We start from the raw sequence: 20,807 nt of genomic DNA, 5'->3' as shown, positions 1-20,807 counted from the left end.
AACATTAAATTGGCGGCAGTGTTCCAGAAGAAATAAAACGCTTTTTACTGAAAAATATAACATCATGTGCAGGAGATAAGATAGCAAATAGAAACTAACCAAAAAAAAATCATTTTTCTGAAATACACAAATGCCTTCTTACATGCCACGCACACACCAGAATAAAATCTTCTGTTTCATCTAACTTGAATTATCTGAATTTTACTAGATTTAAAATAATATTAGTGACAACTCTTGGGAGTTGTGGGACGCACGGTGGATCAGTGGTACACTGAGAAATATCCGTTCTCCACACAGCGGTATATTGTATATACAAATATACGTTATCCTCTTGCTTACTATAGAAATCAGTACGGAGCATACTTTATCCGTATGCTACATAGGCACTGCCCTTAGATGTTACATCATGCCGTTGCAGAATGTCTGACATCTAACAGTTTTCCGTATATCACATGCTTGTACTTATGTTACCTTCGTCAGCTGTATGTTATATACGTCCATTTGTACATGAGATCCTGACCACCTACATTACTTCATACCGAAAGTACGTATAGAAGGAACACTTATACGGAAAGTAGAAAGTATTATAAAACATGCGTTTTCAGTTATACATCTGCTTACAACGTAATCGTTGAGCCCTAGTTCAAATAAGTGAGTTGCACACGTATTAAATTAGCACAAAAACTGCAAATGTTGCTTTGTTCGAATGCATTTATTGTATAGTTAAATCTAGGCTGCTTACAGCCATCTTACTACCATATGTTATATCGTTGCTATCGTTACACAATCAACATTTTAAGATACAAAACATTTATATAATTATAACTTCTTAAAATATACATAACTTCTTCTTCTAACCTATATAAAATAATTAAATAGTTGGCTAGTTTATAACACCTTTGATTAAAATATCTAAATGGTGCAGGTAAAGAATAATACATGCATGCCGAATAATACATGCTGTTGTTCTATCTTTAATGGCTCCCGACAGGACTTCTTGAAGTGATTTAGCACTTCTAGAAAGAATTCTGGACCGTACGACAACTTTACAAAGATAAGTATACATTAATTATTGGATAGCCCTCGTATATACAAAATTCACAATACATATAAATACATATCTTTATATTCCTTTTTATTTATTCTTTATATCAATTATATTCTTTTATAATTAATTATACTTCAAATTATTTATAACATCGTAGAGGAGAGTCTATTCCAAAAATTATGAACAATTAAAAGTTTGTTTTTGGTCCAAGCATAGTTTTTTTTTTTAAGAAACATGGTCGAGGCTCTCAGAATTTTTAAACTCATTAAAAATAAGGATGTTACAAAATATATTTCCTGCACTTGATAATTAGGTGTCACATATATTCATTATATAGGTAAAATACAACATAGATAATATAGAATTCAAAAGAAGAAAAATAAGATGAAATTAAGATAGGAAAAATCAACAAAATTGATGTTAATTAAATTATAAGATAACGTGATTTAATATTGGATCACAACTAATTAAAATGAAATATCAGTTAACATACAAATATTAAATAAACATATAAGGATAACATAAACATTAACAAAATTTTAAGTACAATCTAATAAAGTACATTGTATTCCGCACTCTTGAGTATGTTCCGATCGATTACATAAAGATCCTGAATTTGAGTTTCTGTTACTGCAAATTTGTCCATCTAGGAGTCCATTTTGTGACCAAGTACGCTGATTCGTATTGCGATTTCTACTAGGATTCCTATTATAATTCCGGTAACTTCTGTTACCGTTACCATATCTATAATTAGGTTGAGTTGAATTGCCGGTACTATTTTGATTATTTGTTCTAGTACCAAAATAATGAACACTATTTCCTGAAGAATTAACACTATCTTTATTTTGAATACTTAAATTTCGAATGTGCGCATAATTAATATTATTACGTCTAGAGGTAACCTGACTTTTGTCTGGATTTCTGCTATTTCTTTGTGCTAGAAATTGACTTTCGTAGCTCTGAACTAAAATGATTAAATGATTAAAATTGACACATTGAGCGGTCATCAACATTTGTTGTAATCTAAATGGTAATAAAATACGGACAGAAGCTATTATACGTGATTCTGGTTGGTTTGGGTTGAGTGCTTTTAATTCATTATATGTGGCCACTACAAATTCAGTAACATTTTTATGTATCTTAGGGTCAAATGATTTCGTTCTTAGCAATGCGTCCCTATTTGCTAACATGAAGTCATTTTCATAGTTTGCCAATAGCGCCTCTTTAAAATCAGAATACCCATTAATGTTATCTCGGATTGCTTTGTACCAAGTCAAACATGGGGGCAATAAAACATGAGGAAGAAGTTTCATGAATTTCGACTCTTTAATTCCCATTAATTCGCACTCATCCTCGAACTTTTCTATAAATACCCTAGCCGGGATATCCTCAGGTACACCACTGAATTTTGTTAAGGATTTTATTTCACTGAATCGCAAAGGCGTATCAGTACTATAAGATTTAGAACACTTACAGTTACCGTGAGAGTTCTTACTCTTCCGTGTAGGATGCTTCGTTCTTCTTCCTGATTCGGTGCTCGCTTCACTATCAACCGATGATCCGCTATCTTCAAAAATTACTTGGGAATGAGGTGTTGGTTCAGTCCCATTACCAGGAGGTCGATTGATATTCCTAGGTCCATCATCGCGCTCCATCTCCTTAGCAAACATATAGTTTTCCTTGAAAGTATGGAACTCCTCTTGAAGTCCTTTAATCCTATTAGAATGTTCGTTTACAACCGATTCTATAACTTCGACGGTATTTTGTACTTCGGTATAAGTTTCAGCTACCTGTTCCATTTTCTGTTCGCATTTCTCAAATCTGGCATTAATTTGTACATTCATTTGGTTCTGCTGCTGATGTAACTGTTCCCATTTATGGTCGTTTCTCTGCTGTAACTGTTCCAGCCGCTGATATATATTATCTTGTAGTTTCTGTTGAAGTTGGTTCATTTTGTCATCAAATTGGTCTTCAATTTTATGCTGCAAAGCATTCATTTTGTCATCCAACTGCTTGTTCATTTGCTCTTCAATTTTATGCTGCAAAGCATCCATTTTGTCATCCAACTGCTGTTGAGAATTGTTCATTTGCTCTTCAATTTCATGTTGCGAAGCACTCATTTTGTCTTCCAACTGCTGTTGAGACACATCAATTTTTTGTTGTAATTGCTGTTGCGACATCTCCATTTTATGTTGCAAATCGTTCATTTGACGGGATATTTGTTTAAGTACATCTGCCAAATTCTCAGATGCACCTGTTTCACTTTGAATAGTCCTAATATCGTTAACCTCGCTATCTGATAAATCCATCTTAGTGTTTCTATATATTAACTTTCCACTCCTCAAGATGGTAAAATTATTGATCGACTCAATGATGTATGTAGTTTAACTATACTTTCAAACAGTACACAATGAATAAAACAATTTTGTAGCACTCACTTGTATTCTCTGCTAAACTTGGTTTACTAAACTTCTTACCAGCTTGTAGCTATTCCCGGTGTGGAGGCACCATTATACAACGTAATCGTTGAGCCCTAGTTCAAATAAGTGAGTTGCACACGTATTAAATTAGCACAAAAACTGCAAATGTTGCTTTGTTCGAATGCATTTATTGTATAGTTAAATCTAGGCTGCTTACAGCCATCTTACTACCATATGTTATATCGTTGCTATCGTTACACAATCAACATTTTAAGATACAAAACATTTATATAATTATAACTTCTTAAAATATACATAACTTCTTCTTCTAACCTATATAAAATAATTAAATAGTTGGCTAGTTTATAACACCTTTGATTAAAATATCTAAATGGTGCAGGTAAAGAATAATACATGCATGCCGAATAATACATGCTGTCGTTCTATGCTGTAGGCCTACGTTAAGTCCAAAAACTACAGGAATTACGCATATAACCTATCTTTTTAAGTACGCCATCTACTATTTTTTTTCTTAGTGTAGAGCGCTTACCTCTGGTTTCGTGGGGTCTCAGGTTCGATCCCCGACCATGTAAGTTTGTGGTGAACAACATCGTGTCCACAGGTTTTCTCGGAGTACTCCCGTTTCCTCTTACAACCTCATTCCACCAATTCTTCCATCATCATTCACTTGCCTTAATCATTCATTTCTGTCTTAGCCTAAAGAGACGCTAAACTGAAATATTTCATTTCATTTGTTTTCTTTCTTTTGAGAGACGTCAAATCGATAAAAACTTTAATTTTATCGCTACCGAATATACTAACTGTTGTATACAGCTTTCTTAAGCTATATTAAGGTTTCTTTCCTTTGCTTGATAAAACAAATTTTTATCGATTACTTCTGATAATAATAAAGTTAAGGTGATAGGAATCGTAGTGAGAACTGCTTGAAAAAAATGCGGATACCTCTGCTTATGCCACTAACAATGACAGGAAGAATGTGTAAACGAACTTCATAAATAAACGATAGCCAAGCAGTAGTTTGGAGTTCTCATATGTTTCCAGTCGCGTCACTCCAAATTCAATATATTATGTCTGTATATACAATATTTCTATCGCGAGAGCAACCTCCAACAACAACTTGTTGCTCACAAGAGCGCGTTGTCGCCCCACGCGGCCTGTATTTCATAACAACTGCTACGGAGAACTTACTGAATTCGTACGCAATGTAACGTAGCCTAAATTGTTGTCTAATTTCGAGTTCATTAGAGTTCTGTATCAGAACAGATCTTTTAAAATTTAATCGCTAGTGTTAATGACCAAACCTAATTATGTATCAAACAAAAACAGAGTTAATGCACATTAGTGACAAAAGCTGCTAATATATCGTCCTGAACAGTGGCGGATCTAGAACGTAAAAACTGGGGGGGGCAGGCAGAACCCAGACTATGATCGGTATATCGTGAGTTTACGCAAATCATTTTAATTTGAAATACGTTTTCGCACTTCGTTAACAGTAACTAGGAATACTGTATCTAATGTTTCGAAAATTTTCCGATAAAAAATAATACATTACGCTTAGCATAAACTTTCAAAAATATATAAATAATTCATTATTTTTGTTACTCAAAAAACTGGGGGGTCTACGCCTCTCCGACCCCGGCCTAGATCCGCTAATAGTTCTGAAAAGCTCCTTCGTGGTTATATGGTTAACGTACGCGCCTATGGCGTTGGAAACCCGAGTTCGATTCCCGACGAGAGCTCATGTGGTTTGGATTCTACGTTAAGCTGTAGGTTCACGTTTCATGCAGTTTCGGCGCTGATAGGTACAATCAATCTAAACAATCTTTCTGAAATTGCATGTATTTTCGATTTCTGGTGGTTTATTGTAAATTTATTTTGTATATTGTCGGTATAGACGTAATCATTGACGATTTTAGATTTGCCCCTTCCGCGCCGGGAGGCAGTGGCAGATCTAGTCCGGAGCCGAGGGGCCTAGGCCCCTTTGGTTTTTTAAATGATAAAAATAATTTAAGCTATTATTTATATATTTTTGAAAGTTTATAGTAAAGTCATGATATACCTATCATAGTCTGGGTTCTGACTGCCCCCCCCCCGAGTTTTTACCTTCTAGATCCGCCACTGGCGTCGGGAGGGGATTTCAATACACTAGGGGGTGAAAAGTAGTATTGCAAAAATACTTGGAAATCCACAATAAAGTTCATAAGAAATATGGCTCGTTGAGGGGAATTTCGTAGCTGGGCGTAAAAATTCTCCCCATTAGGGATGCGCACGAGACAAGATTTGAGACTGTCTCGTCTCGAAAATGTGCTGTAAAAGTGATGTCTCCACTCGAAAAGTATATATTTTTCTAATGAAAGAGCTGTGTCTTGACTCGAATTTTGTCAGGAAAATTCTGTCTCGACTCGACTGGAGCCCACCCCTACTCTCCATGCTACCCTTGGATGCTTAAGATTTACTAGTTAAATACAGATTAGTTGTAATGGTATAAAATGCAATATTATAGGTAATTATACGTAAACATCATGATAAAAAATACTTTTGTGCCGTAAATTGTGTGGCATCCTAATTCACATAATGAGCAGCCTTGCAAATACCCGTGCTGCACCTTCCTTTGTAACGAAATCCTTTACATAAACATATTCTGAGATTTGGAGTATTGGGGGGGGGACTCAAAAATATAACTAAACAAATGACTGTATTAAAATATAAAATATATTACGTCTTTTAATGAAGGCCAGCCCTAGGCAATCTTCCGTCCTGTACAATGGTATAATTTCCCGCTCTCATCCTCACTTTCTTCACAAAGGAAAAATCTTAAAAATCATGATTTTAAGTATGTTACCCCGTCATGAACAACGAAGGGAAGGTAAAGAGCGCTCGCACTAAAAAAAAGGCCTAAACACCACAAATACAATCTCGTTGTGTCTGTTTTAATCTATTATATTAGTGAAAGATAAAGCAAACACACGGAAAGAGGAAAGATGGTATTTTTTTTTATATAGAATTCAATATCGAGTTTCAATCTCTATGTATCAGTTTGTAATTCCAGTACAACTAAGTCTTTTATCTTTATATTTTGATTTGCCTTCTACATCTGTTATTTTTTAAAACTTATTTCCATTTTCAATGATAAGGAACTTGTTTGTGACAAAGACAAGACTAGTTTTCATATCAAAACTGTGATAACTAATTAAATGGAACAGATGTTCGCTAGTGTTCAAGAATTGAGTTCTTATATTTGACAACAATCAAGCAATTTATGCTGGGATTTGTTTCACCATTTGCTATAGGACAGTATAAAAAAATAGGTCAACTTATTTTAGTATTGAAATATTCAAACAGGTCAAATAGGTATTATTTTAGTATTCAAATAGGTCAACTTAGTAAATTTAACTACCATCCAGTGTTGCCACAGTCCTATCTCTGGAGTGGGCTGAAAAATAGTACCAAATTTAAACAAAAAGGGCTGAATTCATTTTTTGTCAAAAAGTAAAATATTTTTGCCCACGTATGACCATCCCTGATCTAACTTTAGGCTTATACATAAAGTTTGTTACAACGCGTCGATTTAGATCTCTAAAACGCAGAAATGTTCGGGTCTTTTTATATTCGTCAATATGGCGTCACTAGTAAACAACTTAGCCGGCAACTACGTCAATGTATCTTTTGTGCTATACCATGCCGTTGGGGAGTGGGACGGTCCCGGGCGGCGAAGTAAGGGGGCGCAAAATTCGGAAGGAAAAAAGAAAAGATATATATATATATATATATATATATATATATACTTTACTTTTAAAAATTTTATTACGCTTCGCGCCAACCATAGTGATACTTTGCGGCTGGTTTATCGACCTCAGTCATATGTACGGGGACACCGTCGTATATTCTCATCCAGGCGCTGATTTTCCACGGTACGGCACTGGTGCTATTATTGTTTTGATTTTGCATAATCTTTTCAACGACACATAAATTATAGACTTACTTCAGCACACGCTGGTCTTCTTGAGAATATGCAACACTTCATCCAACATGTGTGTACTTTTAAAAAATTCAAACTAAAATTTCCACCACACTGCTTCTTTCTCGTCTCCTTCCTGCGCGGCGCGGATGCGCCCATCTAGCGTCATTTGTTTCCCGGTATTGTTCGAATTACGAATTTTGCACGTGAAGTTTATAGCGTTATGCGGTGCAACATCACAGAATGAATGTTCACCAGCATTTCTTGAGAGTCTAACACAGTATGAGTAACATGAAATTTTGAAAATGTGACAATATTTGTTAAATGGTGCTCAATTGGGTAGAATTGTACCCAACTTTTTCACAAAACGGGCTGAAAATGCCAGCGTGGTACCAACGGGCCAATAAATGACAAAAAGGGCTGAATCTGGTACAATTGTACCAAGTGTGGCAACACAGCTACCATCATCATGGAGTCTATTTCCAACAAGAAATATTATATTAAATAATATAGTTATGACAGATTTTGCCACACCTCGAAACTTGCCACTCCGTGCAAATGCACGTGTTGCACATATGGTAGAGCCAGCTCTGCTATCTGGCTCACTTACTATATTTTAGATATTTTTCATTGTCTTTAAGATGTACATTGTCTTTAAAAAACGCGGTTGAGATTGTCGAAGAACTTTAATTCGGATTTATTTTGAATCATACAAATTTGATATCATACTTTTCTGAATTTATCTACTCGTGATAGTGTTAGAATTTCAAATTACTAATATCTTTTTAAAATTACAACCTAAAAAAAAAAAAAAGCTAACACGGAAGTCGTATTTCTACGAAATTTTTACCCAACTAATGTGTGTCATACATTTAATATTAGGCCGAGACCCGGGGGAGGGGGTTGCTGCCAGCGAGTTTCATATATGTAGTGTTAATAATATGCATAGGAATGGAGCAGGAAGTTTGACCCAATTGATAGGGTGGCCCAAAAATAGATATACAACCCTGCATTGATTAAGTATGACAGTTTATTTAGAAAATGTGGTTATTTGCTTCGTTCTTTTCCGACTTTAATGAATAAGTGAAAAGATATTTAAAACAAATAATAAAGTAGCCTACGTTAAAACTGTATGGATACGGATAGCAATAAGTAAATTATATAAAATGCCATAAGTCGGTCAGTACGAGACTGTATATATACTTTTGGACCACCCTGTATAGTAGAAAATCGTTACGTTGTGTTTCTAACTTTTTTCTACGCTACACCGAGAAAAATCCGTTATCCGGACAGCGGTATATTTAGAAATATACGAAATCCTTACGTTTTTTACGGAAGTCAGTACGGAGCATACATTATCCATATGCTACATACGCACTGCCCTTCGATGTTATATTATGCTGTTGCAAGATGTCCGACATCTATCAGTCTTCCGTGTATTACATACATATATATATGTTACATACATCAGGTATATGTTATATATGTTTGTCTTTTTATGTGAGATCCTGCCTGTATACAGTTCTTTCAGTCGTACAGAAAGTACGTTTATTCGGTACACTTGTGCGGAGTTATGTATAAAATATACTTTTTCAGTTATACGTTTGCTATACGTTAAGTCCAAAAACTACAGGATTTATACATGTAACATACGTTTTTACGTATGCCACATACGTTTTTTTTTCAGTGTAGTACTTGTTTAATTAGGTACATCTACAAAACTTTTTAAATTTTCTTTGTATAATTTTAAAAAAAACGAAAACGAAAAGCAAACGTTGATGCTTTATAAATTAGCATACTTTGTATTACTCCAGAGTTAACTCCACATTTCATCGTTGGTTTTTAATTAAGTTTTAAACTCTGAGAAGAAAGAAATCATATGATATTTTCGCGCAAGATTAGGAAAAAATACTTCAAATCTGAACACACTCACCCGTCTGTCTTATGGACTCTGTTTAATGAACTTTGGAAACAACAACAACAACAAAAAGAAAATCTTGAGGAGCCGATTTGGTTTGAAAATTTGGTAAAGTAAAAGCTTTGATTAGGATTAGAAAGTAAAGGCTTTGATTAGGTTTAGAAATTAGATTTCTGTGCTCTCGGGATCTATGACTATGTTAGCCTGTCACGTATGAGAAATGACGTACCTCGGCGAGCAAACTATCCGAGGAAAGGGAAGGAAGAAAGCGGCCTGGGACTTGTATATTGGGCGCCATCCCGGCATTTACCTGATGTGAATAAAAAAACAGTCTTAAGATAGCTGGCCTGAGAAAACTTTTACACTTTATCGACCAAGTGTCCTAGAAGTGTTGACCTTACTGTGTTATACGCTACACAAAATAAAGAAACTACTTTTAGACACAGTAGGACACTACACATTACCGACACTCTTGAACACCACCCCCAGATTACACCCCTTTTAGATACTGTATTGTCCAAGTATGTCCCAGATGTATATACAAACTGTACAAAATGAATGTCATCACTCTGCTTGCCGGAAGAATTATTTTAAATGTGTCATACTAGATACTATTTGTAGAGAAGGAACACATTTGGGCACTCAAAGCACATTTTATAAACATTGTTTCATCAATTTTCCCTCAATATCTGTACTAAAAGAGTTTAAATGGTGTTTTGTTTTTTACAGTGTAGTACTACAGTACATCTAGTGTACCAAGTATTTTACATTCACAGATTAGTCAGTGTACTTTATTTTCCCATTTTTTTACGTAATATAATTGAGCATATTAGGTAACCTTAATGCTCGAAATTACGGACAGTCGTCAACATCGAACCGAAGCCCCTCTTTTTTTATCAATTAAAACGACGGATGAAGTATACTTCAAAGCCTAAACCGACGGATGAGGTATACTTCAAAGCCTAAAACAACGGATGAGGTATACTTCAAAGCCTAAAACGACGGATAGGGTATACTTCAAAGCCTAAACCGACGGATGAGGTATACTTCAAAGCCTAAACCGACGGATGAGGTATACTTCAAAGCCTAAAACAACGGATGAGGTATACTTCAAAGCCTAAAACGACGGATGAGGTATACTTCAAAGCCTAAACCGACGGATGAGGTATACTTCAAAGCCTAAAACAACGGATGAGGTATACTTCAAAGCCTAAAACAACAGATGAGGTGTATTTCAAAGCCCAGCCGGGAGAAGGAATGGCTCTTAAAACCATCTCCATACCCTTTACTTTTTTTATATTACATATAGACCGATTATTATACTCTATCCTAGATTCAGAATTTATTCAATTTCCTTAGATTGATTGTGTAATAATTCTTTGTCCCCACCCTGAAGCTTGACACATAAATATATAAATATTACGCCCTCCTCGTTTGTGCATCTTGACGGATAGACGCGCGCCATTTGTGTCCGCGTATAGTTTCTCCAGGGGTATGCACAAAGATGGACCGTCACGCCATTGATATTTTAGCGCGAAAGGCAAAGTATGATGTATTAAAACTAATTAATAACTAAAGTTTTGTATAAAAAGGTATACGAAGGTGGAATAGATAAAACAACTGAAAAAGTTTTAAAAAGTAGGCACTGAAATAGGGACACATGTCAGGAAAATATAGGAAGGCTTGTCAAGGACCTTGGAGTAACGAGAACCCCCTGACTTCATGGCACTTAAATTCCATTTATTTATTCCATATATATATATATATATATATATATATATATATATATATATATATATATATATATATATATATATATATATATATATATATATACGTTCTACAATAACAAGCTTAAAGAGAACGTTATTGTTCTTTGCTCCCAATTAAATGTTCCTAATAACTGTTTTAAATGGGTTTACTTAGAGCTTAGCGTCCTGTATCAGCGGCAAAGCTATTTGAAACATGAACCTGTGAAATCCAAACTACATAAGCTCCCATCTTAAAATCGAACCCCCGAATCTTCTGTATCAAAGTTGTGTATGGCAACATTCTAGCCACAAAGGGAATTGTCATAATAAGTGTGTATATTATTTCGTGACACAGTGGTTTATTCATGTGTTTTCTGTGTATGTGGTTCGGAATTCGATCCCCGGTGACAGAAAGGATACAGGTCCCATCTCATAGTTTCAGTAATTAAAATCATTAATCAAATCAAACAATTACTCGTAATGAGTTATATTTTCCCACAGATGACTGTGATTAAACCAAAAACAATCATAAATATATTTGTAATAACTCGACATATGATTCCGCCTTCACTAGGGCCGGATTAAGGAGGGCTCTGATCAAAATCTCAACTGGCTGTCTAAAAGGAATCATACAAGGTACAATCATCATCATAAGATATAGGAATATATTAGGCAAAGTCAGCAGGGATCACATTTTTTTCTTGCCCCGGGCTCTTTCCTTTACAACCATCCACGAAAAGATTACCGAAATGGATAACAGTAATTTTTTCTCATATATGTATATATAAATATGCATATCACCCAAAAAAAAGTGTCAAAATTAAATAATGTTACTTTTCAAAAATACTAAGCTCTGAAATAAGAATTTTAAAATTATATGTTAACTGACTTCACTGAAGCTGTTGAGCTGTTTCAATGTCTTTCTCCAAAGAATACAATATCATACTCTGATGAAACTTATATTGAACCATCGAGGAACTATATTTTTTTGAGCAAAAAAAAAAAAAAAAAAAATCTCAAAATCGGTCCGCTTGTGGCGAAATTAAGCGCAAACATATCCAGCACTTACCCATAGCCTAGAGCGAATTGAGAACATGTTTCTTCTTTTGAAGTCGATTTTTAAAGATTAAAAATAATAATCAAGTGAAAAACAAAGCTAAAAGTATGAAAATTCGGAGTGAATGAAGAGTTTTGCGCGCCGGCAAAACGCGAAAAATCATGGAGGATTTTCAAGGTGTGGAGGTAAGAAAAAAAAAAGCGTCTCTGTATCTCGACTTAAAATATACATTGCGCGCTTATTTCGTAGTTCAGCTTTGTTAACGCGTAAAAGTGTATAAAAGAAACGTGAAGTTATAAACTAGTAGATTCTTGTGACATCTGGGTCACGCATTAACACCTATGTGTCTGAAAACATTTTTTCTTCTTTTTTTTAAACTTCAATATCAAATAACGGATTTATTATTTGTTATTGTTTTTTTACTCACCTGTTCGAATCCTGTTAGCGGGCAAGCGGTCGCTAAATCCACGTACGCACTGTACCACACCCGCACCCACACATTTTCACCTTACAAAAAAAAATATTCTTCACAAACACTCACTAAAGCTATTACGACTACCCCTTAACCTACCGGCGCCGCGACGGCCAAAATCGCTTGGCTGCTTAAGTTTCCCGAGCGCGCGGTGGCGATACTGTTTGGTTGCCGTCGTTGTTGATTCGCGCAGAGCATGATGGGGGTTACTACTATCAACCAGTTCCGCGTGTGTCGCTAGTAGGTAAGTTACCAATAGGTAGAACAAGTAGAGAGGGAAAAGGTGCTCGCTTGAGCGGGGTACAGGAGGGAAAAATCACCACGTCGTCCCGCCCCGATTTTTCCCTTTTTCGCTAATTGCCAAGCGACCAAAAGCAATTCAAAGAACAGACAGGTGAAATAGGGAAGTGGAGGGGGAGGGTGCAGGAGTAATTCTCCTCCAGTTTCGAAGGAAAGATAAAAAAAAAAAAAAAAAAAAAAGGAATTAAGAGAATCGATAGGATATCTTTTTAGCTCGCAGCCATAGAAGCGATCATGTCTTTACTTAGGTTTCAGTCATTCCCTCTTCCTTACATAGCATATAAGCTTCGGATATTCACCAACTCTGCATCATCGTCTTGCGTTCGTCATTTGCATGTTAATTTCTACAGACAACATAGTCTCTCTCTCTTTCGCTCTCCTGGGACTTTATCTCCAAAACCTTTATACACTCACGTCAGCTTCTTATATATATATATAGGTACGTACGTACATCTTCGTCAAAAAAATCTCCTCACCCCTCATCCCTCCAGCGGAACTTGTTCGCTACGAGTTTGAAAATTAGTTTCACATCATATTTTCATATTGTCTTTCTCAAGCACCGCCTTCTTCTTCTTCTTCTTTTCACTCAAAAAAAGTTTATTTTTCTTTACCTGTGAAGATTGAAAGTTATTTTTTTTAACTTCTTGAAGGATTTACTTTCAAAAATTAAAATGTGTATGCGGTGAATAAATTTGCTGTGAACTCTTATCTTTATAAAAGACGTTACAATATCTTCTTTTTTTCTTTTTAATCTTTCAAGATTCATGCCTTGAATTATATTGATTTTATATTCTTATTAAATTTGACTTATGCTATAAAGTTGTATATATCCATTTCTGAAAAGCGTATACAGTAGTGTCTCAATATACGAGACTAGTTTCTTCCAAAAAAAAAAAAAAAAGTTTTCTCCTATGGAAGTCACTTGTGCCGCTTTCCATCTGCTACGCGACTAATTTCTTTGCTTGGCTTTAGAAATTTAGATTTCAATATTGTTTACCTCCCTCCTTTACCTTCTACCATATCTTCTAACAGGGAAATATGGTAGCTCAGTGGTAGAATGCTGACCTTTTTAATGTTATGAGGCTGGCTCGATCCTACTTCACGTAAGTTTGTGGTAGTCAGTATTGTGTCAGATATCACTTCCTTGATCTAGAAACACTGTGGGGAATAGCGAGTAATCTAGAACGTCATGCTTCAGATCACGAGGATGGAGGCACGGTGGCTCAGTGATAAACTGCTTAGCTCTGGTGCATGGGTCCCTAGTTCGATCCCCGGCCAAGTAAGTTTGTGGTGGACAAAATCGTATCTATGATTTTCTCAGGGTATTTCCGTTCCCTTCCACATTTTCATTCCATCAGTTCTTCCATTATTATTCACTTGCTATAATTATCCTCTTCCTTAGCCTACCAGGCATAATCGTGGGACGTCAAACTAAAAGATTTCATTTCCAATGAAATCTATCATGGATTCGAATCTCTCTGGAAAGTATTTGAAAAAAAAAGGAAATAAAATCTTTAAGTTTAACGTCCCACGTTTATGCCGGTTAGGCTAAAGGAGACGGTGATGATGAGAGACGAGTGAAATGTTAGAGTAAAGAAGGTGGGAGGAAACGGGAGAACCCTGAGAAAACCCACGAGCACGGTGTTTGTCCACCACAAAGTCCACTTGGCGCGAGCTAGGATCGAGCCACGGACCCCAAGCACCGGAAGTGAACGTTCTACCACTGAACCACCGCGCCCCCTGGAAAGTATTTGCGTTCATACTTGTCATCGAATATTCTGTATTCGTTTCCCTATCAGCTTGGATTTCCTAGATTTAGAATAGGATGAATTAATATACAACGTGCAAGATGAAGTCCGGCGTGGACAAACTTAAAATGACAAGGAAAGTTGTAAGCGCGTGTTGCATTTGCTGCATAAGGTATCGGGTTTGATTCTTGGTAGTGAAATGGCTGACTTACATTTTCTGCTTATTTTTACTAGGATTGAGGCCCTGATGATAGAATGAGATTATTTCATAGTTGTAAGTGGTGAAAACCAAGATGGTAATCATATTCCAAGATGGACGCCACGCATACGCCATGCAAATAATTTTTCGCTTTCAAACTTTCATCGGAGCTCCTGTTGCCTATTTGTACTAAGATTGGAGCTTGGTGATGGAATGAGATGATTTCATGCTTGAAAGTGTGCGAAAACAAGATTGCGGCCATATTTCAAGATGGACAGAACCAGGCCGGTAGTTAGCCCAAAAATGTAGGGGGGGTAGAAGTTAGGGGGGCCTATCCAACCATATTATAGTTCACTTGCAAGCCTACCATGAAAATTTTAGGGGGACCCTGGACAGCGCACGATCGCCAGAGCGTATATCTGTGTACTACTTTTAGACACAGAGGACACTTTACACATTACTGACACTCTTTGAACACCTCCAGATTACACATATTCACCCCTTTTAGATGTTTTGTTTTCTAAGTATGTCCCATATGTATTTGCAAAATTGTGTCACCACTTTGGTTTCGAACTGCTTGCTGAGGAGAAGTGTTTTAAATGTATCATATCAGATACTGTTTTTGGAGAATTAACGCTTTTGGACATGCGAAGCACACTTTATAAATACTATTTCATCAGTTTCCCCTCAATATCTGTACTAAAAGTGTTTAATTTTTTTTTTTTTTTTTTTTTTTTTTTTTACAGTGCATGAAAGTTTTACATGAAACCAAATTTACTTAAGATTTTATGATCTTCAACTATGAAAAAAAAAAGATTTCTGTAAAACACACCATTGTGACATAAATCGGTATTTTTAGAGTCAAAAATTACATTGTATCACAAACTGTATGCAAATTACAAAATTTTCTTTTATTTAAACTTTGGCAATGTATATTGTAGCATTGGGAACATAAGCCAGCTCCCAATCTATGTGTGGAAAGCCTTCAACGTTCTACAGTTCCGTTCAGATCTCACTTTCAACTGAAGATCTCATCTTATACAGCCTCGCTGTTGACAAACAACGTAAAAGCAAATCAATTAACCACTCAGACACGCGTCCGTGGGTTTTCCCGAGGGTCTTCTGTATCTCACATATTCCCATTTCACCAACTCATCGATAGTCATTCACAATAATTAATCATCCGTCTTCTGTAACGTCGTGAGATTTTGACGAAAGATTTTATTGTATCACTTCAGTAATTACATACTTCCAAATATATATATATATACAGTCCCCTTCCTGATTTAGTATTCTGGTTAAGAGCCTGGTCTCTGGCAGATACTCCCCAGATTTATCATCCCTTTATAATCAGGTAGGAGAACAGTGTCAGCCTGGATCATAAGAGGTCTTAACGTTACTACTTGTGACTCTATTATGTATAGGACCCAGCTACGGAAGATTTCTATTCTTACCTACAATAAACCACAAATTTTGGATCCACTAGAGAATAGCATTTGGTATGTGCTCACCAGCGGACCACAGGACTTTTCTCTCTACGTCAATAAAAAATTGTATTATTCTGCGATCCCATCTAAACAGGGTGGTGCGCTAAGGTATGCTGAAATTTCACCAGATAGATTCGTCTAAGGACAGGCTACAAGAATGGTCTATAACAATATATGCGTGGTACTGCACCGCTCCGGAAGTATACAGGGCGAACCAAAAGATATAGAAATAAGCATAAGCGAGCCATCGATTTGCCGGAGAGACACTTTGATATGCAGGAAATAGTGGAAATAACCATCGGCGTACTATTGATATAGTAAGAGGGCAGATGAAATAGCGGCAATGAGCATCATACTTCCACTGGCCCAACACACTTGTTTATCCTCGCTGTCTTGGTAGCACATGAAGGCAATCCGGTGTTGCAATTTAGCGTAAGATGCCGAACATCTCGAATCAGTTACGATTGTACGGCTTTCGATTTTTGGCGTGACGTGACAACAGACTAGTGCTTTCAAGAACACGATGTCATCAGCAGCCATCAAGAGCACTGTCTCGCGCTATCATCTGGCTAGACGGTAGTGCTACGCTATTGGATGATGGTTCATACAGCTACACGGCTGTAACTGAAGTATTTAAGCACGAGAATGAGACACACCTCACGGGAGGAGGCAAGTACATAGACCCACACTGGGCTCAGCGTTGTTAGAGGACGTGTTCAAAATGGCCAGGGTAGATACCTGTGTTATTGACATTCGTTAAACGATAATTAGAATAAAGGCAAACGTTGAAGAAGTGTACCCGTGAAAAATGTTACAAAATGAAACTTCGAAAATTTATCGGGCCCGGGCCGGGCTTGGGCCAAGAATTTAAAAAAAACTTATCGGGCCGGGCCTACGTACATTCGGGCTGGATTCAGCTCGGGCCCAAAAATTCGGCCCGTGCAGGTCTCTAGGCCAGGGTATGCGCTGAAAGAGGCACGCAAACTATAGTACTCGCGCCCAGTCGTGAAGCTTGGGTTCTAAACCAATCCCAGCAATATTTCGCTTGAGCTCCGATACATCGGGAAACTTCGGTACAATTCGTGGAGCCGCTTCCCGAGCGCATACTTGGGGAAACGTCAAACAGCTGAAATTCACCAACAATGTTGCCAAACTTTGAAGAGATAGAAAATGAGTATTTAAAAAAGCATTTAAAAATTACCAATAATAACACTGCACAACAATAACCACTGTAACAATTATTCTAAAACTGTCACAATAACACGAATAGTAACAACGAAAATATAACACAACAAAAAAAAACAAATAAAAGCGGAACTTGGCGCCAATCCGACAACACTGTACTCTCGGGAGATGTTTTCCGTGTAGTGCGAGAGACGACACTGACAAAATTTGCTGGGTGGGGGTTGACGACTGGAACACCCCCTCGCGTTCTATTGGGTGGTGAAATCGGTAGATCTAGGTCAAGCTTCACAACTCGGCGCGAATACTATACTCACCATGGATGCACACTTGGCGTTACTCGAATGATTTGCAGCCTCGAACGATGCGCTTCTACAGATGGTAACATACTCGATAAGCCACGAGCAGACAAGGGCTTTGAGACCACCTCAATCGTAAAATTCCGTTATGTTTCCTCAGCCATGGGCTTTTTCTATTTAGTAGAGTGCCATGTATACCTTCGAAATAGTGATATATATATATATATATATATATATATATATATATATATATATATATATATATATATATACAGAATGGCCCAAAAGTAGATATACACTCTGCATTGATCATTTTAGCTTATGGGCTAATTTGCTTTGTCTGTTCCGAGCTTAAAGTATAAACAAAAAGACATTAAGAACAAATAATAAAGAAGCCAGGACTACCTGTTTGATAACAATAAGAGATGATGTGAAATACAGTGAGCAAACCAGTACGTGACTGTATATCTACTTTTGGGCCACCCTGTGTATATATGGAAATAGTTTTTTCTGTTTCCTGTCCTTAGACGAATCAGCTACCTAAGATTGAACACTTTAGCGTTCCACCCTGTCTAGTATTTTCACTTTAAATTCATTAATTAAAAAAAGTTAAATATCATTTTTAATAGGCAATTTCTTTTCACCTACCCTGTAGCTAGGTGTACAAAACTCCTAATGGTGTTTTAAATATACACTTCCTTTCAATTACTCGAGCACTCAAAGCAGTGAAACATTATAAATTCAGATTCATTTTTGTGAACTTGTCCTCGAAGATGCAAAACAAGTGTACAACTAAACAAACGTCTATTGAAATGGAATGTTGAGCTGTTTATAAACTGCGTTGTGTGGTACTAATATTCTAAATGCAGTGTGGTGAGAAAATCCCAGATGATTTTGTTAACGGCGGTGACCGCAAGAGTTAGGATTCTTTATATAAGCAATTAGAACAAATGTGACATTCAAAACGCAAACAAGAGGCAGCAATTAGCGAGTAACATGCAGGCTGCTCTCTGTGCTATAGATTTTAAACTTGCTTTTCACCACTGTCAGCCAATGTTATAATTACTACTGCTCAAAGAATTTAAAAGCTTTATGATTAAAAGTTCTTTCCAGTGGCGGTTCTACAGGCTAAAACTTAAGGAGCACAACTATTATGATAAGATAAAGCTTGCATTTTCAGCAATTATTATAGATAATATGAACATGGAAAGGTGTAAACATTTAAGTGTTCTTTTCATTTTCCCCACTCAGTTCTACATCAAATAAAACAGAATAAGAACTGTTTGCTTTTTATTTGAATAAGTATGAATCTTACAGAGAGGTGCCAATAAATTTCGAGACTAGTTTCATAGACCTCCAACAGATGGCAGAATATGATGACGTCCAATGTTGGTTTTGGTGTTGGGAAGCGGGAATCGTCGTTATTCATATGCCAAGTGGCGTTACTCTGTGAATGGTATGAGTTAACAACACATGTCTGCGCCGATCCTCTCCCTCCCCCTGAATTTTACTTAGACCTACATACGAGGAGTGATCAGAAAGTAAGGTTACAAACCCTGCAGGGAAACGTTTATATATTATTTCATACAAGCAATACAGCCAGCAGATAGTACATATATTAGGTTATTTTTCAACATAGGCTACATACCAGTTGAGACACTTGTCGCATCGTGGGATGAGTTTGAAGATTCCCTCCTGGTAAAAATCCTGTCCTTGCGTGTTTAGTCACTAAGTGTTTCACCTTCTCGTCTGAAGAGAAGCGTCGGCCTCTTACGTGCTCCAAGTGCGGGAACAGGTGAAAATCTCTTGGAGCGAGGTCCGAGCACTGGGGAGGGTGGTCGATGATGTCCCAGCTATGGTCAAATCTGTTGATGCCGTGCTACGTCGGCCACTGCGTTCCTCGTCGATGACATTTTCTCTACTAGCCACAAACTTTCGACAACATTCTGTGACGTACTGACGACACATTACAGTCTCTCCGTAAACTTTTACAGCTGCCGAAGAATTTCAGCCGCTGTTATATGTTTCGCCCACTGATCGGATTTCTTCGTGAGACTAGTTTTCAAAAAGGAGTCGCCATTTATGTTTACATACAACTAGCGCCGCAAGTGGCGGGTAGCTGAAACACTGCACAGTTGCCAACTCCATGTTAAAATTACCGCACTCTCCTCATTCCTCTATAACATGCGAAATATCGTCATTGTAACCTTAGATTCTGAACCTTCCTCGTATTTGTGGTAAAATCCTCATTGATGCCATATCATATCTCACAAACCTCAATGAGTCCCCCTAAAATATGTATATACGGAAATCAGCTCCACTCTTTGTGGTCACATGCATCTTCGCATTTTCGAAATTAGAATGGATTGAGACTACTGATGACTTCAAGGCGGTGCCAGAGGGGAAAATTTTTCGCCCGAGCTATATATTCTATCCTGCTCAATGTAGATTGCCAGTTCACCCTGCAGTATATTGAAATATCCCCCACCCCCGCAGAAAATTTGAAATCATCAGTGATTCAAACTATAACAGAGAGGAAATATCTCACAACAGATATACGAGTAAATGTATTAAATGTATGATACAATGCGCAGTGACAAATATATAGGTACTGTATCATACTTTTATTATTTGAATCCGTATTACATTGAATACTTCCTGCAAATGACAACTTTGTATGCCTTCAACTAATCATATTGTGTTAGTCATACTGTTTTCCAATCATTCATTTATCAATAATAATAATAATAATAACACATTTTAAAATTAGGAAATTAAAAGTTTATAAAAAAGAAAAATTAGAATACATATGATTTTTATTAATTCACTCTTCCAAGGGAAATAATCATAAAATAGGAATATTTATGGAGGGTGCATCACACAACATGGTCTTTGGCAGACACTCCAAACAGTAGTTACTTATCCTCGTCCAGGTCAGAGAAAAACG

At 36.7% G+C, this 20,807-nt stretch overlaps 1 protein-coding gene across 14 annotated transcripts in view; it reads right to left on the bottom strand.

Annotated features, from left to right (window-relative positions):
* Positions 1–12,757, bottom strand: part of cac (calcium voltage-gated channel subunit cacophony) — a 1,271,727-nt gene extending 1,258,970 nt beyond the window's left edge. For 13 of the 14 annotated variants that reach the window (XM_081764099.1, XM_081764105.1, XM_081764112.1 and 10 more), the window contains exon 1: positions 12,601–12,757. The gene's annotated coding sequence lies outside the window, so the exon portion shown is untranslated. The remainder of the gene's footprint in view (positions 1–12,600) is intronic. The other variant, XM_081764110.1, reaches the window with a different exon arrangement.
* Positions 12,758–20,807: the final 8,050 nt, after the last annotated feature.

This window comes from Thermobia domestica, chromosome 7 (assembly GCF_964235325.1).
Source record: "Thermobia domestica chromosome 7, izTheDome1.hap1.1, whole genome shotgun sequence".
Classification (NCBI taxonomy): domain Eukaryota; kingdom Metazoa; phylum Arthropoda; class Insecta; order Zygentoma; family Lepismatidae; genus Thermobia; species Thermobia domestica.
The sequence above is the reverse complement of the archived record's forward strand: the minus strand, read 5'-3'. Positions and strand labels throughout refer to the sequence as shown.